This window comes from Thamnophis elegans, chromosome 6, assembly GCF_009769535.1.
Source record: "Thamnophis elegans isolate rThaEle1 chromosome 6, rThaEle1.pri, whole genome shotgun sequence".
Taxonomy (NCBI): domain Eukaryota; kingdom Metazoa; phylum Chordata; class Lepidosauria; order Squamata; family Colubridae; genus Thamnophis; species Thamnophis elegans.
The window spans coordinates 83,985,593-84,010,211 of NC_045546.1; positions in this window are offsets into that span (position 1 = coordinate 83,985,593).

Below are 24,619 nucleotides of genomic sequence, written 5' to 3' on the forward strand. Positions count from 1 at the left end.
ACCTAGTCTGCTAAATGAAACATTCAGAAACTAAATTGAAAGCTTGGAGAGCAAACCACTGCCAAAATCTAAAACCCAATCTACAAGTATTTTCTATTAATTCAACATCAGAGCTAGTCTATCAGTGCTAGAGATATGCAGACCTTGTAGGAGATCTGTTCAGCAGCTGGTAGAAAGTCATACTCATCTTGACCTCATGCTTCTCTCCCTCCCTCCCTCCCTCCCTCTCTCTCTCTCTCTCTCTCTCTCTCTCTCTCTCTCGTCTGTCATAGTTTTGTTCACTGTGTTTTAAAATCTGTAGAAGTTGGTTGGGGAATCGTGAAAACATTTATCCGAAATTGGGTAGTAGAGATGTTGGTGTTGAAGCACCCTAAGTTAAAGTGAAATAGCCTTAATACAACAGAAAGTAGAAAAGGCTCCACTGTGGGAATAGCACTTGGGGATCAGCTGAAGGAACAATGAATGAGTTTAAATAAAAAATTGGGCTTTTAGTCAAAACGTATCATTTTTTTTTTTACTTTGACTACATGCACTTTTATATGCTTTTTTCTGTGCAGCTTTTGGACTGAAAAATGTTAGACAAAGTAGTGGACTCTGAAAATTACATGGTTCTTCCTACGTGATTGGATTTGATTGATATACACTGACTGATTTCTTTGACATTGCTAACTCTATTAAATTCAAGAACAAAAACTAAAGGAAATCCTCCACCTGTATTAAATGCACCAAAAATTGTGCATGCACTGAACCAGCAGTAATGCCGACAGCAACCCACCCCTGGTTCATACATAGAAACTTCCTTGGACTCATGCACCTCTCCCTGTTAGTTAATTCCACACTGTTACTGTTACTATTACTGTTTATTAAATTTATAGGCCGCCCAATCCCGAAGGACTCCGGGCAGCTTACAGAAACAAGAATTTTAAAAAAATTAAAAAGGGATTAAAAAACAAATAAAACACAACAAATTTAAAAGAGACACAACATGCACCCAATCTAAGCGGGGCTGGACCTCAATCCTGAGGTCAACAGCCCCAGGCCTGTCAGAATAGCCAGGTTTTGATAGCTTTATGGAAGGCCATGAGAGTGGGTAGGGTCCAGATCTCTGGGGGTAGCTCATTCCATAGGGCCAGAGCGGCAACAGAGAAGGCCCTACTCCGAGGCGTCGCCAGCCGGCATTGTCCAGCTGATGGCACCTGGAGAAGGCCCGTCCTGGGCGATCTTTTCGGTCTTAGGGAGGTGTGTGGCAGAAGACGGTCTCGTAGATATCCAGGTCCTAAGCCATGTAGGGCTTTAAAGGTGATAACCAGCACCTTGAATCGTGCTTGGAGATCAATAGGAAGCCAGTGCAGCTCGCGGAGGATAGGTGTAGTATGGGTGTACCTAGGTACACCCAATATCGCTCACGTGGCTGCATTCTGGACTAATTGTAGTCTCCGAACACTTTTCAGGGGCAGCCCCATGTAGAGTGCATTACAGTAATCCAGCCTTGTCTAACATTTTTCAGTCCACACATACAAAGAGCTGCAGCCATAGGCCAACTATTTACGGTTAACCATCAATATACATGCCAAGTCTCCCTCCGAAAAGTCTGGAGGACTTTCACCAAAATAAGAATTCAATTACTACACTGACTAGCTACTCACCTCCATCATTTTAAGAAATTGCTGAGCTCCCATTCCTTAACGGAGAAATAATACGGATCCAATGTACTGCCAACCTCGACTAAAAACAGAAGGAAAGAAAGATAGGCAGTCATCTTATTTCTTCATAGAGTGCATTTTGTAATAACTTTATTCATAGTAAGGCTTATGAGCTTATAAATAAAATATAAAACACTACGGAGTCAATAGCAGGATTGCTGCAAAATGTGGCTTTATAAGAATGCATTCATTAAACAGCTATTAACTTCAGAGGACCAGAGATATTTTTTATGAAAAATGGCCACTAGATACTGAGAACAAATTCATCTATCAAATCAGTTTTCTACTGTTCTTTCTTTTTTTAAATACCAGGAATTACACTTTTAATGCCTACGTTTCTGGCAATCACTATGACTTCAGTTTGTTTCGTCTTACATAAATTGCACAGTTCGTTGATTTTTTATTTTTTTTAGTGCTAGCTGAAGATTTTGAATGGTGAGTGTACAGATCTGAATAAGATATCTTAGTGACAATGGGATCCACACTGGGTAGCCCATTAATCCTCAGGTTTGGTAACATTCCTCCTTTTGCTTTGCTTTTCTGTCTGGAGTGAATGTGTGCTAACATTTATGCTCAGTGAAAGATGAGTGAATTGGCAGGTAGAAGAAGGGGAAAGAAGCATACGGTAGGACAGAAGATCCCAGAGATAGCAACAGCAATAGCAGTTAGACTTATATACCGCTTCATAGGGCTTTCAGCCCTCTCTAAGCGGTTTACAGAGTCAGCATATCGCCCCCACAGTCTGGGTCCTCATTTCACCCACCTCGGAAGGATGGAAGGCTGAGTCAACCTTGAGCCGGTGAGATTTGAACAGCCGAATGGCAGAACTGCAGTCAGCTGAAGTAGCCTGCAGTACTGCATTTAACCACTGCGCCACCTCGGCTCGAGATGTAAAAAGCCACATAGAATACAGCCCTTTATTTGAATAAAACTTCAGCTGAGATCTGCATATGACATTCCGATCAGGGTAAATTGTAGGGGGTGACATAGAAATAGGATATCATAGTCCTTATTTGCATTCCATTCTTGCGTATTGTTTTATGGTATACTATTCTGCGTTTCATTCTGTATTTTGATTTGGCCTATGAGCTAATCAAAAATAAAGTTTCTGATAAAGAAGTTTGAAAAGCCATTTTTGCCCAACTCTTTCAGTTCCTGGCACTTTATTTGGACAATGGCATTAGACTGACCCTCTGATGCTGCCTAATTATACAATGTAGAACTGCAGCCTGTTATTCATTTCTGACCAGCAGTCAGAAAACTGCATTGATTTTTCACCAGTTATATGTTTTCTTTGTTTTAATCCAGTCCCCCGTGCCAAATTCTATTCCTATATTCAATCTCACCAGAGCCAGTTTTATATATAGATTAAGGCAGCAGGCTAAAAACTAGAACTCTATGAGTTCCTGCCTTAGGCATCAAAGCCAGTTGGGTGACTTTAGGCAGTCACTCTCAGAACAACCAGTGGTGGGTTTCAAAAATTGTTCGAACCTACTCTGTCGGTGTGGCCTCCTTTGTGGGAGTGGCTTGCCACCTATGTGACCGGATGGGAGTGGCTTCCCACACATGTGACCAGATATGAAGATGCCGACGACACTTGTCAGAACCACCTTAAATTACCTCACACACAGCACTGGCATGCATCCGAATATGATGTAAACTTGTTTTTTAAAAGGCGTCTTTGGTTTGCGTTAAAACAACTTCAACACACGCAATGTTCTGATTGCACCACAATCGCAGTAATCATCCTTACCTTCCACAGAGGCACTGAGTTTTATAAATATGAGCTTGATAGTGTAGAATAATCATATCCAAGGACCAGTGGTGGGTTTCAAAAAATGTTGGAACCTCTTCTGTAGGTGTGACCTGCTTTCCGGGTCCACTGGTGGAACCTCTTCTAAACGGTTCGGTAGATTTGATGAACCGGTTCTACCGAATAGGTGCAAACTGGTAGGAACCCACCTCTGAGCGCAACCTGCCACATTGGATTGTTGTTGTGTGGGAAAATAGGAGGAAGGAGGATTAGGTATGTTCACCATCTTGATTTACTTAGAGAGTAAGAAAAGTGTATGTTTGTGTGTGTGTGTGGGGGGGGGGTATTTCTGATAAATAAATAAAAAGAAATACGGTAAATATCCAAACAAGTTTCAAGGCTTTTTTAAAAAAAGAAATCTTCTTTATTAGTAAAAATGAAGTTTTTAATATTTTCTTAAGATACCCTGAGGGCGAGGTATTTCTTGTTCTTTTTCTCCCTATATAAAATAATACTCTCTCCCATGCTTATACATTGTACATGCTAGAAAATATTCTCCTAGAGCAGTTCTATGGCAACAATCAATATCATATAAACTGAAAATAGCATAAAGCATAAAACAGAAAAAAACAAAAGTAATATAGTCCTATAGTCCATTAAATTGACTTTAAGGATCCAATTATTATTTTTTTCCCTTTTATCTTCTTAGCATTTTATGCAGTCACAGTGGCAGTTGGAATCAAATCTGAATGTTTAATCTGCTGTAATTTAACTCCTGCAGCAGAGGTTGGAAAGCACAATTAAAACTGCATTATTACTTGGCACAAGACAGATGTATTATTTAAATATACTGAGCAGCAAAAATAAAATCGAAAAGAAAAAGGAGGGAGGGAGGGAGGGAGGAGAAGGGGAAAGGGAGGGAAAGGGAAAAATGAATCATATTTGTCTTAATCACATACAATAATAGACTAATACGAATCCCATCTTTGTATCTAACTTTGCACCATTAATTCTATCTCTTTTCTCTTCTTTGTCCGCATGCATATGGTTCCAGGTCTGTAGTTAAGAAAGTTTTTAAATCTGAAGTGTAATCTGTGACCCCAAAGCAATAGTGTTGCCTTCCCACTGAATAATCTGAATTTCTGATATTTAGTTATTATTTCTGCAGGATTCATACCCTTGTAACCAAGGTGTATTAGCCAATGGTATAATCTTTATTGTCTTAAATGCAACAAAATTGGTTCTACAATATGAACTACAATTAAGTTCCTGACAATTCTAGATCTAAGTAGGATTATCTGAGAATGAGAAAAAGAGAGATGCTTAGTAGAAATACTTGAAAAATAATTGCAATTTATAATCAAAGCTTGACATTCTTTCGTATTCCAGGTTTTAGTTAGGCAAGTTTTCTTTTGGTAGCCCTCTATTTAGAGAATGGCAGGCATAGATTAGACAGAAATATATCATTGCATTATGCTCCATCTGTCAAGCCGAGGAGACGCAGTGGTTAGGGTGCAGTACAGAAGGCCACTTCAGCTGACTGTTATCTGCAGTTCAGCGGTTCTAATCTCACCGGCTCAAGGTTGACTCAACCTTCCATCCTTCTGAGGTGGGTGAAATGAGGACCCAGACTGTGGGGGCGATATGCTGACTCTGTAAACCGCTTAGAGAGGGCTGAAAGTCCTATGAAGCGGTATATAAGTCTAACTGCTATTGCTATTGCTAATGAGGACCCAGATTGTTGGGGGCAATATGCTGACTCTGTAAACCGCTTAGAGAGGGCTGAAAGTCCTATGAAGCGGTATATAAGTCTAACTGCTATTGCTATTGCTATTGCTAAGCAAATGTCAATTTGTTATACTTAGCTTCTACCTGTGGTGGGATTCATTTTTTTTACTATTGGTTTTATGGGTGTGGCTTGGTGGGCATGGCATAGATTGGTGGGTGTGGCTTGATGGGCATGGTAGGGGTAGGATACTATAAAATCCCGATTTCCTCCTGATCAGCTGGGACTCAGGAGGCAGAGAATAGATGGGGGCGGGGCCAGTCAGAGGTGGTATTTACCGGTTCTCTCAACTACTCAAAATTTTTGCTACTGGTTCTCCAGAACTGGTCAGAACCTGCTGAATACCACCTCTGGCTTCTACTACCTTCCTGTATGGTCATTCATTCAAACTGATACAAAATCAGGGCAGTACTGAAATTCGGTAAGTTATCTTTGCAAATTCGAAGTGTTGGCAACAGACAAGAATTTGGAGCTGCTTGTATGAAAAGAAAGAAGTTTCAGATATTCAAGATGCATATCATAGGCAAGCTATGAATAGTTTAGTGTGGGTATATTTCTATCAATTTATGCAATAGCAGTAGAACCTAGACTTACATACAGCTTCGCAATGCTTTACGGGACTCTCTAAGGGGCTTACAAAGTTAGCATACTGCCCCCAACAAACTGGGTCCTCATTTTACCGACCTCAGAAGGATAGAAGGCTGAGTCGAGCTTGAGCTGGTGAAAATCAAACTGCCAGCAGTCAGCAGAAGTAGCCTGCATTCTAATCACTGCACCACCACGGTTCTTAATAACAATAATTCCATATAACAGTCCTTAAGTAAGTTAGGATCAAACCATAATTGAATCTCATCTCATCAAGCAAATAAGTAGTACAGTTGTGCATCAAATGAATTATATACTCTATCTTAAGCAGTTGGGGAAGGTAACTTAAGGGAAGGCAAGCTCTTTAAAAGAGTGGGGATATAACTGCTTAGCAGCATTTAATTCCAGTAATGATATCTGCTCCTTCACTACCTGTTAGCATTTATTTGCCAGTAAAGGAGCTGAACCGTTAATTCTTATATATAGATTAATCGGTCAATGACTGCAAGTCTTACTTATTATTTCTTGTAGTTGTACAGCACTGTAATGTGAATGATTCCTGATGGCCTACATCCATGGAAATTTTAATAGGCTATATTATAATGAAATCATTCTCCAGTTTCCCATTATTAAAAAACCACTTGGGGTATTGAAGGATTGCTTGTTATGGGAGTGCTCTAGGAAGCAACTTTTTGTGTTCCAGACAGGAATATATATATACTGTATATTCCTCCTACAAATATACTGATACAATTTATATAAATAATATGGCAGTCTCCATTTTGATAAGGAAGTTAGTCACGGTTAGTGGAGCAAAGAAAATAAATCAGCCTTTTTTCAATGATTTCTTTTTTGGACTCCAAATAACTGAGTGTTGAAACTTTCAATTTAATTGCACAAGTAGGTGTCAAAGAAATTAGTTTATTTTTGTAATAAGAATTTTTAAATCTAACGATGGAATAGTTACATAATTAACAATAACATCAGTAAAATGTATCTAATTGAAAGCATTACATCACTCCTACTGCATAACCCTCCACTGATTAAAAAATCATCATTGTATGTGTGTTGTGTCTGTGTGTGTGTATATACATACATACAGTATGTGTGTGTATATATATATGTATGTATATGTATATGTATATGTATATGTATATGTATATGTATATGTATATGTATTGTGTAATATAGCCCAGGTTCGATTCCCAGTAAGGTTATGGCTAGCTGATGAGAGCTAAATAGCTTGAAATAGATCTATACTAGTCTCCCTTTATTTATTTATCAGCACAAATTATATAGATAGATAGATAGATAGATAGATAGATAGATAGATAGATAGATAGATAGATAGATAGATAGATATAGATATAGATTAGATATAGATATAGATATAGATATAGATATAGATATAGATATAGATATAGATATAGATATAGATGATATAGATGATATAGATGATATAGATATAGATATAGATATAGATATAGATATAGATATAGATATAGATATAGATATAGATATAGATATAGATATAGATATAGATATAGATATAGATATAGATATAGATATAGATATATACACACACACACACATACATATATACATATAGACATATAGTTGAGGTTTGTTGCAATTGCAGGAATAATAGTCCCAAATGTTTCTGAAGATCATTAAGTCCCCCTCCCCATCTTAGACCATGCCTCAACTTTAGAAAATGTCAGGATAAAAACAGAGGGGCAGAAATCAATGAAGCTGGGCACACTCAGAAATTGTTGTGAAAATCCCTTTTTATGGAGAAATACCTCAGGATGCTATTCTTGCAAAAAGCAAAGCCACACTGAACTCATATTCAATGGATTCATATATAATTTGTCATATAAATGAGATATAATAGACTAAAACATCAGAGGGCTTGGATATATCACACTGCTAGATTAATTAGCAGAGAGTTGTATACATTATCTCAACACTGATGGCTCAGTGATGACTGAAATGCAATCTCATTAAAAACCATTTTTCATTCAATATAACAGCCATGCATTACAATGCTTAAGATAGCAGACTCTTAAACTTATCGGCTCTCCTAGGTCCTTTTTTCCTGTTAGTTTTGTTAGATAAGCAGAAAGTCTAAGATTATTTAAAGATTCCCCATGTTACGTCAAATATTTATTTCAAACTCTGAAATGTATTAATATAAATGTTGTATATATTAAGAATGGTGCATCTGCTGTACTGCTACATTAATTTCCAGTTAGGAAAACAACTTGGATGGTCATACTCTAAGGATGAAATTGCAAGAAGAGAGCCTTCTCTGCTATCACTCCAGCCCTTTGTAACAATCCCAGAGGTGCTGTGGGTTTCTACTCCCCTGGCCTTTCAGAAGTATCTAAAAACCTGGCTCTGCTGACTCAGTTAGGGCTTGCAAAGAAGCACACAATACTGAATAAATTAAATGAACACAGAATCTTTGCATCTACCATCTTATTTGCCTCTACTCAGTAAGGGACATGTGAATCTGAATACGTCCTTGCCCTATAGTTTGCAAACTCTCTTAATCATGGTTATACTGACTGGGGTTGCTTTGGAGTAATGGTTCAGCAATATCTGCTGATCCATATGTTGGTCATTCATATGCTACTGTAAAAGGCATAGTATTTCAAGAAGATAGCAATAGCAATAGCAGTTAGACTTATATACTGCTTCATAGGGCTTTCAGCCCTCTCTAAGTGGTTTACAGAGTCAGCATATCGCCCCCACAGTCCGGGTCCTCATTTCACCCACCTCGGAAGGATGGAAGGCTGAGTCAACCCTGAGCCGGTGAGATTTGAACAGCCGAACTGCAGAACTGCAGTCAGCTGAAGTGGCCTGCAGAGCTGCACTCTAACCACTGCGCCACCTCAGCTCTAGAAATTGTAATATCCTGTCTTTGAAAGTCTGTGCTGCATTGATCAAGGACATTTATATAAACTGCACCATCACTGCCCTTTATATATTTGGAATGAGAAGATTGCTCATTAAGCTTATGAATCATTCTGGATGAAAGGAAAAGATTTCATTTGGTAGAAACTATTATTTGAGAGACCAATGCAAAATAATAATTCACCTCCTTCCAAAATTCAAATCAGGAAGTGCATGGCAGTAATATATTGTTAATTTCCTTCTTCACAGTCTATATTTCATCATTAAGGCATACCTTTTAATGGAAGCAAGAACTGTTATGACATAATGAAGAAAAACATTACCTGCCACTAGAATATTTCCAAAACTAAAGAAATTTGTTTTCTATCACCTATAACCAGTTCTATAATTTTTAAAGGCTTCATTTCAAATATCTAGCAGTAATGCTATCCTACAGCCTTGTTTAAAATGAAATTTTCATAGACTATGCCTTGTTTCCGCTGAGTTCTATCATGTAAGCTGATTGGAATCTGTTTTTAGGGGTATCCAAAATCTACTTCCACATGATAGATTTCTTTAGGAAGTCAGCTTCCAAAATCTGGTAAACATTGTGCCAAATAAGTTCTCAAAATTTGATTCCATTGAAAGCAGCTGGACTGACTCCCTTCTAAATTTTTATTAAAATCTACTGAAAGTTTTCTATTTGTGGCCTGTACTCCATTTCCTTTTAATGGGAGAGAGAACTAGGACGGTTAGAATTATGGTGTTTGCTTTAGAGAGGCCCATCTGCATAACAAATTACCAATTTAAAGAAATTGCGGCTCCCAAACTTCTTAGCAACCAGACTTCCCATTTCCTGAAAGCTGCGTGTGTTGGATTGCCGTTTTATCACTTTTGTTGTCACTTGTCATTCATTTCACTGTGACTTTCTAGACTGTTGTTGTAATGTTGTCAACTTGATGGCTGGTCTTAAGAAACTTCAATAGGTGCAACATGTTAGCAGCTGTGCAATGACAGATATAATTCAGCCTGTATTATGTTTGGCATTGAAATGGTTTTAACACATTTCTGACACTAAGTTAATACTATTTTATTCTTACATGCCATTTAAACACAATGACAGCAATATGCTGTCATATTAATGTTTTAAGACAATGTGTTCAGGGCTCTTGATAATGTTGTGTCTATCATAATTTTAGTATGAATGAAAATAAATCTGCAACAGAAATGAATTTGTGTGAACTACCATACTTATTTATGGGACTGAATGGCAGGACAGCATCTATTGTTCCCCATTTAAATTCCACACAGAAAAAATGTTTATTTACAAAATAAGATGTCAAAAATATTGCATGTTTGGGGATGTTATATATAAAGCTGTATACTAGTTATAGCTGCAATTAAAAAAAAAATTAAACACAGATTATCCTTTAGAAAACATGTCATCTAGAAAATTACATACACAATTGTATGAGTTAGAAAAAATCTTTTCAATTTCTAGAATACAGGTGTTAGAGACATTTGCAAATAATAAATAATAATGTTCAGTTTTTAAACTTAGAAACAAACTCACTATAAATCAACTGAATGTAATTATATATGTTTTAAAAGATTGAAATGTACAGGATCAGTACTTCCCAACATCTTAGTTTACATTCTAACATTCTGTTTTCATGTATTGCTTTGAGTGTTTTGAGATTTCTGCCTTAAAAAGAATGGTTTTTGTAATGAAGTTGATTACTTTATCTTTTGGACGCTAACTTGATGTTGTAATAGGATGAGTAATAAATTTGCAAAACAAGTGAATAAGTAAGTATTTTGAGTTCTATAAAACTGTAAAAGCTTTACACAGTCTTTTTTTTCCACAAGTGATGCTGTTTTGCATATTCAGTTTTTACATTTACAGAGCATTAAGTATTTATTTTGCTCAAAATAAAAGAAAATATAGAGAGATTATTCTTCATTCAAGCTAGGTGATGTAGAATTTGTTACCCACATGCACAAATATACCAATATATTTATTGTCAGATTCCACTACAACACTGCAATTTATTAATCTATTATGATTTCACTGTAAAAGATGAAGTACCTGACCACTCAACCCAATACAGCACAACCAATAGCAATAGCAATAGGAGTTAGACTTATATACCGCTTCATAGGGCTTTCAGCCCTCTCTAAGTGGTTTACAGAGTAAGCATATAGCAATAGCAATAGCAGTTAGACTTATATACCACTTCATAGGGCTTTCAGCCCTCTCTAAGTGGTTTACAGAGTCAGCATATCGCCCCCCACAGTCTGGGTTCTCATTTCACCCACCTCGGAAGGATGGAAGGCTGAGTCAACCCTGAGCCGGTGAGATTTGAACCACTGAACTGCAGATAGCAGTCAGCTGAAGTGGCCTGCAGTACTGCACTCTACCCACTGCGCCACCTCGGCTCTTATACAAACCCTAAAAATAATTGCACTGTCATACATTAAGAAGATCTCAGAAACCATCAAAAGACTAGTATAATTGCATGAATTCAGCAGAGCACATAAGCCAACCAAAGCCCTTCGAAACATCCTAAGCAAACCAAAATCCCAGAAGAATCCCAGATCCCAGAAGAAAAGAACATGAGTCATCTACAACATAGAATGTGAGAACTGCAACAACCACTATGTAGGACAAATAGGTAAAAGACTGGCAGAATGCATCCATGAACACCATCTGGTAGTCAGAAGATATGATGAAAATTCTTTAATTTTGCAACATATAGACAGATTTAACCATAGTTTCAATGGAGAAAATGTGAGAATCATAGATCAGGCCAAGTCCAAAAAGGCCAGAGAAATATGCTACATGGGAAAACAGTGGTAGCTAACTGTTCTGACCCCTCCCTTCTCTGTCCAGGAACGAAAGCTAAAACAAACGTCCAGACTCTTGTTGGCTGCAAGCCCAAAATAAACAAAGAGATAAGCTCTCTGGCAGCAATTAGGCAATGCAAACAAGCTTCTCACAGCAAACCACTTATCCAAGTTGGTTTCTCTGAATCATGAACGTGAATGAGAACGTTGACTCCTGCAAACAGGGTGTGGCACAAACAGTCCCTTTTATAATCAGGAGAGGATCTTAATCAGCATCAGCTGCTCGTACTCACCTCCTGTAGTTACTCCATTGTTCTTTGCGCGGAGTAGCCCTGCCCCTGCGTGCATCCTGAAACAACTCCCAAATGTTTTCCTGAACATTCCCTTTGATCCAATGCTCTGCTGCCACCTGGTGGCCAAGCAATCTCTCCCCGCCCTGCTCGGAGTCGACACCCTGTCCAGGGTCCTCCACCTCCTCCAAGGCCGACTCATAAGACCCCTCGCTGTCGGAGTCTGGCGGTAGCTCCAACGGCTCCTGCCGGGCCACAACAGCTCACAATTGGCAAGTTGAATTTTTGCCTAAGCGTTTCAACTCAGATCTTCACACTATAAATCCCATCGGTTAATTACATCTCACCAGATATTAAAGAATTATTAACTGTGTTTCTTTTGACATCAACGCTAATGCTAAGCATCAGTTATTCAACTTGGCTTTTCAGTTGGCTATTTGGAACTTGCGCCCTTCACCTGTTGCTGAACCACAGCTCTCATTTACAATTAATTAAAATATATAACAAATCTAATTTAGAAAAAGGAACCAGTAAACCAATTGAAATTTAATGGAATATAGTTGATATCCTTACCGTCCTTCAGTAAGGATAGTGATAGTGGGGAGGGATAGTTTGGAGGCCATATCCATCTCTTCATCCATGTCAATCAAGTCAAATATCGGGGTTGGTGTGTTAGGGAGTGCCAGTCTTATCTGTGATTTACAGTACGTGCTAGCTTGCATGCAACATCTCTTTCTAAATCTGCATGAGTGACATGAGGATGAAATAGTTTTGAATCTGACTTGAAGAAGAAAGAAATCCAATTTAGTTTCCAGAAAACCTTTATATTTGCTTTTAAGAGTCACAGATAAGTAAAGAGACAGGAAATTTGATTGATAGAATATCTTCATTGATTTGTTAGATTCACTGCTGCCTCTGTGTCATAAACTACTTGTGATGTTTTGGAGCTAAACCTTTTGCAATCTTTTCTAGGAGAAAAAATATTTCTGGACCTTAATGAAAAGGGAGGGAGGGGGGGAATCCTTTTATTCTTCTGCTTTTGTTCAGTGCCAGCTCTTTCAATGAACCTGCTTGAATGAGTTCCCTATCTGAAAGATGTCACATGTTGTGTTGACAGGCAGCTTTTCAGAGGGTGGCTGACAGCCAATAAATCACTCAGCGACACTCGCGTGTCCTCCCAGGCATGTCTTACAGAATCTACCATTTCTGTCTTCGAACAACATGATTCAATGTCAAAGAGTTTACGTGCTGTTTAAACTTCTGTAGTTACTTCAGAGAAACGTCGTCTTTCTCACAACCCTGACAACAGGAACTTTTCTTTTGATTTGCATGCTTCAAGTCTAACTGATTCCCCTACTCTTTTTCTTAGAAAGCCCAAATAAAGTTGCTCATTTATAAGATGATATAGGCTGCTTCCTTGTCAGTTCATGTACTTTCTGGACACAGGATGAAGGGCTTACAAAATGATGTGGTTAGGTAATTACACCAAAAGTCTTTACAAAAGTCTTTCACACATGTTTATGAAAAAGGGAATCATATCAGAACCATTAAAAGCTAGCAGCTAAAATGCTGACCAAGAGTTTCAGCACATAGGCACCTGTTAAAGGGGAAAGATTAAAAAGAAGGAGAAATTGTGACAAATTTTGAAATGAGGGAGAAAAGAATAGAGGACTAAGAATGAAAACTCTATCTTCAAATGCATTGGCTGAAAGAGATCTCCAAACTTGCTTGATATTTATCTGTTATGATAATGGAAGAGAAAAAAAGGATAAACTCTGCTATAGGTGTTCTCTTATACCTGCCCTGCAGGAGTGCTGAAGGAAGGATGTTAAATCCGGCTCTGAAGAAAGCTATTCTTTGTTTTGGGGAGATCAGGTCATTTGGATATCTTGCCGATTCCCACACACCCTGTTTGATTCTGCCCCTACTGTGGAGAGGCAACCTATTTAGTTCTTCTTGGAACTCCATGTCCCTCATTCTATTGATTACGACTTGCTTTGCTTGCTCAAAGCCTAGGGACATTGAGAATAATGGTGAGAGCCCATAAGAGCCCAGCTTGTGATCAATTCGAGCTACAGATCTTCACCACTATTGCAATTTCCTCTGTATTATTATTTTTTCACTGGAAGACACCTCCCCTTTTTTCTCACATATATAATATTTTTTGTAGCCATGGAATAACGTAAAGAAAACAAAATGTTATTCAAGATTCTCCTTTTCTTTCAGAAGGCTCTAACTCTCAAATATCGTACAGCTAGAAGCATTGCTTTTATTTCTAGAAGACCTTTACACTGAAATTAAAATGTCATTCTAGCTTAAAGTACAAAAAGTGAGGAACAACTCATAAATGAATTTTGTTTTATAAAACCTATCATCCATGACCTCTGAGGAATTCAGAATAACATTCTGATGTTACGGAAGCTAGAAAGCTTAGCCTATAATCCCCGGTGAACTTTAGACCATATTATTATTGCATCAGTTCACCAATAAATAGGGATACCATAGAAATTATTTCAGCCTTTATTTTCCTCCCAAATGTATACTTCCTCTATCTCTCTGTGTTCCAGACCAACTTTATTAAATTTCAAAACAAAGATAAAATACAGCTTAATAGAAATAGAAAAATCGGGATAGAGTAAAAGGGGAATAAAGTTTAAAAGTGTCAAGAAAAAAATATGGGAAAAAATAAAAAGGACTGATTTCTGACTTTTTTCAGCACAAATATAAATATATAATAAAATAACCTCTTACTCTATATGTTAAGACAAAAAGATAAAAATATGAAAAAACATACAAAATATATACTTTAAAAAACATTACGCATATAAAAAATAACCCATTAAGTTTAAATGTAAACCTAAGATATAAAGTATACATACAGTTTCTAACAGTAACAATAAGAATGCACAATATTTCTATAATCATAACAAATTGAATCATAAAATCATAAAAATGAAGGTTTCGTTTTTATCTTTCTCAAACAAGAACTCCAAATGTGCTCGCCAGGCAGAAACAAGCATAAACAAACATATTTCCTCAAAAATAGTCAATTTTTATATGTCTGCCAGTTCAATTAATTTCACAATCCACTCTTCAGAATGTGTGTATCTTTTCACTTCTGGGTATATAGTTGCCACCAGAGGTGGGATTCAAATTTTTTTACTACTTGTTCTGTGGGTGTGGCTTGGTGGGCGTGGCAGGGGAAGGATACTGCAAAATCTCCATTTCCTCCTGATCAGCTGGACTCAGAAGGCAGAGAATAGATGGGGGCGAGGCCAGCCAGAGGTGGTATTTACCAGTTCTTCAAACTACTCAAAATTTCCACTACCGGTTCTCCAGAACTGGTCAGAATCTGCTGAATACCACCTCTGGTTGCCACCATTGTCACATACATACACACATACACAAACACAAACACACACACACACACACACACACAGAGTCTTGTTTCAATTGTACAGCCATTTTTAGTATCTTCTGAAACAAACGACATATCTGGATTCACTACTTCTTGGCATTCTTACATGTTGTCCGCTAGAGATGATAAAAAATACTTTCACATTGATTACATTTCTAACACTTAATTCCCTTATACATCACTGACCATTTCTCGGGAATTAAATATCAGCAATATGTCATTTTATAAGAAATGTCTTTCAAATTATAATTCAATGAAAATTTCAGTCCATTAATCCACATATTTTCATATTGATCAAGCATAATATTATATTCATTTTTTTTACCATTTAATCATACAACCCTTCATATATTTATCATTCTGAATTTCCTAAACCTATCTGTGCACTAGAATAGAAAACAATAACATGGCAAATAGCACTTAGTACTTAGACTTACCGTACATACTGCTTCACTGCTATATATTGTTAAGTATATACACTTATATATTTAGACTTATATTCACAGTGTTTTACAGCCCTCTCTAAGCCATTTACAGAGTCAGGATATTGTCCCCAACAATCTGGGTCATCATTTTACTGATCTCGGAAGAATGGAAGACAGAGTCAACGTTGAGCCAGTGAGACTCACACTGCCAAACTTCTGGCATATGTAATCAAAATTTTAATAACAATAATAGCACTTAGACTTATATACTGCTTCGCACTGCTTTATAGCCCTCTCTAAGTGGGTTACAGAGTCAGCCTATTGCCCCCAACAATCTGGCTCCACATTTTACTGACCTCAGAAGGGTGGAAGGCTGAGTCAACCTTAAGCCATTCAGAATCAAACTTCTGGAGTGAAGGGTGAGTTAGCCTGCAGTGCTCCATTCTAATCACTGCACCACCATGGTTCTTAATCAGAGATGGTATTCTATTTTCTTCGCTAACAGTTTGGTAGTGGGAGCGCATCCTCAGAAGGTTCTTGATGACATCAGGATGGGTGGGTGGAGCCTCGTGCCCCCGCCACTACCAGTTCGCCCAAACCAGTGCGAACCTGCAGCATACCAACTCTGATGATGATGATGATGATGATGATGATGATGATGATGATAATGTGCAAAAATTATAATATTAAAACAACAACAAACTGGTGGGAACATAAGCCTGAAAAAGTCACTAAAAATCAGATGGTTAAGATCTTATCAGATTTTCGTATACAAATGGACAAAATACTGGCGCATAATACACCAGACATCACACTGGTTGAGAAAAATAAGGTCACAATCATAGACCTCGCAATACCAGGTGATAGCAGGGTTGCCGAGAAGGAACATGAAAAAATTGCAAGATACCAGGACTTAAAAATCGAAATTCAATGATTATGGCACAAACCAGCAGTGGTAATTCTAGTAGTAATTGGCACACTGGGTGGTATTCCAAAAGCACTGGAATTACATTTGAAACAGTTAAAAATTGACAAAATCACCATCAGTCAAATGCAAAAAGCCGCACTGCTTGGATCTGCACGCATATTACGAAAATACGTTACAACATCCTAGGCCCCTGGGTGGGGCCCGACTAGTAACCAATGCCAAATCCGGCGAAACAACTGGCCGCTGTGATACAATTCTATTGTTGCGAATAATAATAATAATAATAGAAACAAAGAAAAAAATTAAATATATCATTCAATAGGACATACAGAAGTAAACTGGTTACTTGCATTGTGTTAGTACATCATCCACAACTGAGGACAGCAGGAAAATTTAGGAGTATAAAAAGAGTCATAACTCAATCTTCCAACAATATAACCTACAAGACTTTGATTCCTTCTTTTCAACACTTAATGGTAGATGTTTGTCCTGCAGGAGATGCAGCAAGAAAATGGTTTCTGGAATTTCTTCTTTTGATTGCTTTTCTTTTAAAGTAGACACTCTTGTTCTTTTTATTTTATGAACAAAGTTAAATAGTTTCCTATTTGGCATAAGCTCACTTGTACATATCCCTCCCTTTACTCTGATAAAACTGTAAGGATGTAAAGCAGCTTAGCAATAAAATGATATAGCAATTTGATTTTGCAAAACCTCAACCCGTACAATGACTCTCCTGTTGTTCAGACATACTATAGTTTGTCATACTTAATTTCATCTTGAGCTGAATTTATAAACGTTATAAACTTATAAACATTTTAATTGGAGGAACAACAATCTATATCCTTAAGGGGAAATCCCAAGGATGAAAAATTCAAATTAGCATTGCTATCATAGATCACGTTAGCTAGGCCAGACACCTGGCTGTGTCCCACAGAGAGGTGGGAGAAACTTTGAGCCAACAGAGAACTGCAGTGAACATAAAAATCTGTAAATATTATTTGTCTTCGCTATGAAGTTCGACTCATTTGGAACAAGATGGCGCTTAGGGAACAAAATTATACTAGTGGGTTTTACTTTGGAAAGATGAGATAAACAGAGAACATTTTTTTTTTAAATCTCCCCCACATAGATACTTATAGATGTAATTAACAACAATTTAAAAAGTCTCATCAACTTATTTTAGCATTTTATTTTGTTATGTTTGCTTTGGTGCTTTTAAATTTCACATATTTCACAGCAAGGGTACCTGTGTATCACCATTCAGGAGGAAAAGAAAATATAAAATATTTGGAGAAAATAAAGAGGATAGAAAATAAAAAGGATAGAAAATCGAAGAGGAGAGGATTGCAAGTATGCTTTCGGTTTATACAGGCAAATCTGTGAACAAAATACTTTGAGATGAAAGGAGCATTGCTATTCTACTGAAGAGAAGGAGCAGCAGAGACATGATATCAATGTTCCAATATTTGAGGGGCTGCCACAGAGAGAAAGAGGTCAAACTATTTTCCAAATCACCTGAAGGCCAGACAAGGAATAATGGATGGAAAGTGATCAAAGAGAGTAAGAAGTAAGAAGACATTTTCTGACAGTGAGAACAATCAATCAGTGGAACAGAAGTTGCCTTCAGAAGTTGTGGGAATTTCATCACTGGAGGCTTTCAAGAAGAGACTGGACTGCCATCTGTCAGAAATGGTGTAAGGTCTCCTGCTTGGGTAGGGTGTGTGGAGTAGATAACCTACAAGGCCCCTTCCAACTCTGTTATTCTGAGACTTTATGTAGATTTTTTAAAAGATACATTTTTGTTCCTTTCCATAGAACTGAGATGTCACAACTCAGAAAAACTGGAAATGAAAAGCAATTATTTTAGGAGGGTGACTTCTTGATTGTGTCTGTCAATCATAGGGCCTCAAAAACATAATTTGTGAATAGAAGTACCATTTTCTTGGAAAAGTATGTTACATCCTACAATGACATTTTTACTAGCAATAGCAATAGCAGTTAGACTTATATACCGCTTCATAGGGCTTTCAGCCCTCTCTAAGTGGTTTACAGAGTCAGCCTCTTGCCCCTCAACAATCCAGGTCCTCATTTTACCCACCTTGGAAGGATGGAAGGCTGAGTCAACCTTGAGATTTGAACAGCCGAACTGCTGAACTGCAGTCAGCTGAAGTAGCCTGCAGTGCTGCATTTAATCACTGCACCACCTCGGCTCTTAGGGAAGAGATACTCCAACAACTGGTTATTTTGGATCCATAGACAATAAGCATACCAGTAAATAAAGGGATTTTAAGCTTTATTATTAATTCAAGCAGGTAGATTTAAAAGTATAACACAAAAACCATACATATCAGGAACTCCTTAATAATGACCGAAAGGGTAGTCATTTTTTTTTACACAGTACCCAGTGCTAGTTCCATGTAGAAGGTCCCAACAAAAGACAACCCCACAATTTTTATCAAAACCTCCCATCATGACTTCTTGGCCCTGCTATGGTAAAGACACTACAAAACCTGACTCTACAAAACCTGACTTGACTCCAAAATCTGACTTGGCATATGTCTCTGGGATGAGAATGACTCTTTGAGATTGTTACAGTGGGAAAATCTTTAAAGATATATGATGATTTTCCCTTCCCACACACAGACTTCTACTTTGTTCAGCAATTAAGAGTGAGAAACAAGGAGCCCAGTTCAAAATGAGCTCTGAATTTTTAAACTTTTCTTAATATGAAGGAGAAATCAAAATACGTCACTACGCTTCTTGAAATAACAATGGTCTTCGGTACTGCAACTACAAGGATATCAGAGAAGAAATGTGTATTATTACAGGCCATTGAGAACTTGGTCCCTGTCCAAATCTCTCTTTCGTGTACACACACTGTCTTTTTAAATTGCAATAAAAATAAATAAATGAGGGACATTTCTAGAACTTCATATGATCCTACTTTATCAAAAATATTCTAAGGCTCAGAATATTGGATTTCATAATTATGGTTCAAATTATTGATACCTAATACCAAAAGGCTGCTGTTATATTTGTCAGAGGTTCATCAATTTTACCAGACGTATATCTATTCTGTTGCAAAATAATAACAGAAACATATAATAGGAGGTCTATCTCTCCTTTTCCCCATGCACATAAAAATTGCAATAAATATTTCAAAACTGGAAGATTGGAATTTTATTTGGCCTGATGAAACCTCACAAACGTCAGCGGAAATACTCCAGTTAATCTCAATATGTTTTGGATCACATCCTCTTGGATATTGTTTGTTGGTTTGTTCATAAAATTATTTTGTCTGTCTGATACTGATAAAATAGGTCCAGTATTTTTATATCACCAGGATACAGTGTTACATTTATGATAAGTGGGGCAGAACACTAATTAAGGAAATATATTATTCAAAATATATAAATTATGGTAACATGGCTATATAACAGTGAATGCCTATAATTTTAAAAAAGCAAATCAATTTTAGGAAGCCATATTTTAAGATGATTGCCTTACAGAAAAAAAATGCAGCATAAACAAAACTATTACTGCCCTATTGGTGGTCTTGAAATTACCCATTAAATTATCCCTTAATGATGTGCTCAGTCAAATTCATGAAATATTTTGATCTTACCTAATGGTACATCATCAACAGGCGGATTAAATAGGAAACTAGGCTTATATTTATTGAAGTCTTAAAAATAGACACTGAGTACACAGCATATTAGCAATAGCAATAGCAGTTAGACTTATATACCGCTTCATAGGGCTTTCAGCCCTCTCTAAGCGGTTTACAGAGTCAGCATATCGCCCCCAACAACAATCCGGGTCCTCATTTTACCCACCTCGGAAGGATGGAAGGCTGAGTCAACCCTGAGCCGGTGAGATTTGAACAGCCGAACTGCAGAACTGCAGTCAGCTGAAGTGGCCTGCAGTGCTGCATTTAACCACTGCACCACCTCGGCTCTCTTACCATATTACCATTATCTCATCTACCTTCTCAATATGAGAAAAGAACATATTCAGAGATTCACAGAATTCACAGAATGCAATAGAGAGGAGTCTTTAGCAGTTAACTCTCAATGGAAACAAAAAGGGTGGATTAGTAATCATTGGGGTTAGTTTATAGAAAAATTGAAAGATTGATATGTTTACATTTAGTGTCTCGCGTATCTCAAAGTTTACTGGTATGAGGATGATTTAATCTTTCTGTTAATGTGAAAAGAAGCAATTTGGTTTTCTGAAAAATGAGGGCGATGCAGGTATGCAAAGCCTATAAGATTTTTTTTAAAAAAATATATCCTTTGTCTTAGAATTTAAGAGGTTCGTTCGCACACTCTACTCCACTTGTTCATGCGAAAACAATATGAGCTTTCAAAATTATTGAAGAATATTTTTTTTTCCTTTGCTGGAAGGATGTTTTAGATAAAGAGCCTTGCAAAGATTCTCACCAAGCTACAATTCCCAAGATTTTTTTTTTAAGAAAGTCATCAACATTAGCTTGATTTAAATCCAAGAAAAAGTATTTCTGTGCGGCTAAAGTAGCAAAGCAGAAAATTTACCATCTGTTGTAAATGAAGTCAGGAGAGACAGTTAAATACCACAAATGCAATGGTGAGAAAGAGAGAGAGACAGACACAGAGAGAAAAAGGGATAAAAATTCAGCATAGCCCTAAGATTCTGTACTGAAAATCTAATTGAAAATATCTGAGAGACACCATAAGAAAACTTGGAGCCAACCCACAAACATTAAACCAGCATTGCATAACTTGAAAATATGTTTAAGACAGAGTTTCCCAAGATGAACCTATGCCTAGCTGCACTTGGTCTCAGTCATTAATAGCAATAGCAATAGCAATAGCAGTTAGACTTATATACCGCTTCATAGGGCTTTCAGCCCTCTCTAAGCGGTTTACAGAGTCAGCATATCGCCCCCAACAACAATCCGGGTCCTCATTTTACCCACCTCGGAAGGACGGAAGGCTGAGTCAACCCTGAGCCGGTGAGATTTGAACAGCCGAACTGCAGAACTGCAGTCAGCTGAAGTAGCCTGCAGTGCTGCATTTAACCACTGCGCCACCTTGGCTCTCTCAATTAAGACAGCAGAATCTAAATTTTGTATAATCCTTTGTTATAAATTTGCCATAGAACACAAAATCTCGATAACCTAACACATTACAAGATGGTGCCCACGACTGCACAATCGAAGCCCAAACCCTTTTAACACACATCACAATGCATATAAAATAGGGGTGAGACTTGAATTGCATAGTTACAACTTCCCTCGTAACTTTTTTTAAAAAATCCCTCCTGCCTGGATGCTTCAGATATTACTTTACTTGCTTGTGCAAATTCAGTTTAGCATAGTCTTTCCTCAGTTTAATGAGGAAGCATCAATATTTGGATATATTTTTACCACACATTTGTTTCGAGGAACATTTCCTGGAGACGGTGACGGAGAGGGAGGACTGCTATCTTTGTAGGTTGAAGTGGTGAAGGTGATGAATTGTGAACAAAAAGGTTACAGTTTCAGCTAAAAGCAAAAAATCACATTTCACAAGAGAGCTTTAAAAATGCATTCAGCCATACATAATAAAGTTGTCCAGGAAACACCACACACATTGACTCCTTCCTTTCAATTTCTAGCTATCTCATTAAGATGCTACTACGCAAGCAAGGTCATCTGCTAGGAAGAATAATTCAGGCCAAGTCAAATGCACGATATAATTTCCAAAGGATGTTGAAGCGTTACAGAGAAGAGGGAAGATACCTTTCGTTCCACACTCTGAAAATGTTTGAAGGAAATGGAGAATAGTTTTGTTTGCTTACAAGTTCCATCTCGATTGCCCCATAAATCAATATATTATAAATGAGCATGTGCTAATTTTACCATGCCTGATAGGTATCACTGAAAATTCCACATGAAAAATAACGTGAGGAGAGAAATTAAATAAACACCTACAATTGCATTTAAAATTGCATTTTGTTCACAATAAAGCAATCAATAATTATACAATTTCAGCAGTGGCTCCTTAAAAGAAACAAATATTGCAAACTCTTATGAGTAGTGATGAAATTCATAAAGAAATATTGACCAGCTGTGAGTCATTGACTTATGGTACATGGCAAACAAGTACAAAGCTAGAAGAAATATATGATTATAATTATAATTCTGTTTCCAGCTTTTCTTGCTTGGTTAGCTGAGGATAAATTCATTAAGTCTGGATTTCAGAACATAGTGTACACATGATAGAAACAGAACAGGACTTACACAATTACTATAAAGGTAGCTTTGTGCAGTCAGGTAGACCCCTAACAGGTGTGTTTGTACAACACACCACACTTTATCTTAGTCTGATTATGACATAGGTGATGAGTTAATGACTCTCTATATTCTGTTTATCCAGAAATTTGGGTTACCTAGTAATCTAGTAATCAAGCCAGTTGTCATTTAGAAGAATAACAAAATCCTCTCAATGGAGGAACGGACTGTGAAAATATCAGAATTTGCAGAAATGGCAAAAGTAATTTGCTTGGTGAGGGAACTTTTTAAAAAAATAAAAGTCTGGAAAACTTATATGGATTTTTGGTGAAAGAAAAAAAATGGATTGATACATAAATTTGAAGATTAAGAAAGACACACTAAATGGGAAAGTGGGGGGGGGGCTTGTAAAATAAAGGGAGAAGGGACAGTAAGATTTTACTATAATTATCTTTTGAAAAGAAGGTCAGAAGTTATTTATATATTTTTAACCTTTCTTTCCTTTTTTCTTAGATTTTTGTTTCTCTTCGTTTTTTTTCTTTTGATGTGTCTTTTATTATATAAACTTTCTGAGTAAATGCATTTTTTTAAAAGCAATTGTCACGTGAACCTTCCCCATAACTAACAAAAAATGTAACTAATGAAATGAACATAAACATTTCTTTTTATACGAAAGAAAGAAAGAAAGAAAGAAAGAAAGAAAGAAAGAAAGAAAGAAAGAAAATCAGTGTAATATTACCTTTCAGCTCTTCTGCAATTTCTAGCAGAATTTATATTAAATTTCACTTGCTTTTGAATTTGGGAGCCATATGCAGTAATGTAGAGGAAGAGAAATAAGACAGGTTATTTTTAGAAGCAGCAGATAAGACTGAATGTTTAGATTTACTTTGGGGAGAAAGTACAAACAGAAAGAAAAAAATGACAAAATTGGGGATTATTACAGTTATCTAATGATTTGTTTTATACATTTATTGATATACAGAGAGACAGACAGGTTGAATATACATGGCTCACTGGCTTTACCGAGTTATAGCTCCAGTATTGATGTTATTTATACATCAACCAGCTGATTTTACAACATTTTAGCTGCTTTTCTTCTGTTAACACAATTGTACTGTACATGCTCAGATTTCTAGTTAGCCAACCAGCCTTTCTTCAGCCATCTGACATTCACACAAACACACCCTGAAGTATTCCAATTTATTTTTTCCCAGTGGTCTTTTATAGATACTGTTACAGTTTATCTAATGAGTAAAATCTTTATTGGGTGTTTTTAGGGTATCCTCTTCATTTGCTAGTTCTAATTTGGATTTTTGTCAAGTCTGGAGAGTCTTTTTTTTCCTTTATTCTTTCTCAGTGTTTTGCTCCTGTTTGGCTTGCCCAGGAATCCTGGGAATTAAAATTCACAGGTCGTACAAAGGCCATAGTTACCCACTCCAGTCCTTTAGTCACCTTCCAGTTAATTTTATTATTAGAAAGAAAATGATTTTAGTCTCCTATGAGATAACATGTAAACACTCCACTTCAGTTCATGAGTTTTTGTCAGGTGGTTTGTATATAGCAAAATGTGTCCAAAAAAAGGGTTCGACCTGTTGTTTTCATGTGAGACAGCCTATTATGTATGCATTTCCTGAGATGGGAAAAGTCAACACAGGGTAATGGAATTGAAAATTTTAGAAGTCAGTGTGTGGAGGATTAGTTTGGTATAACCGAGAACCGTTAACCTATTTTGT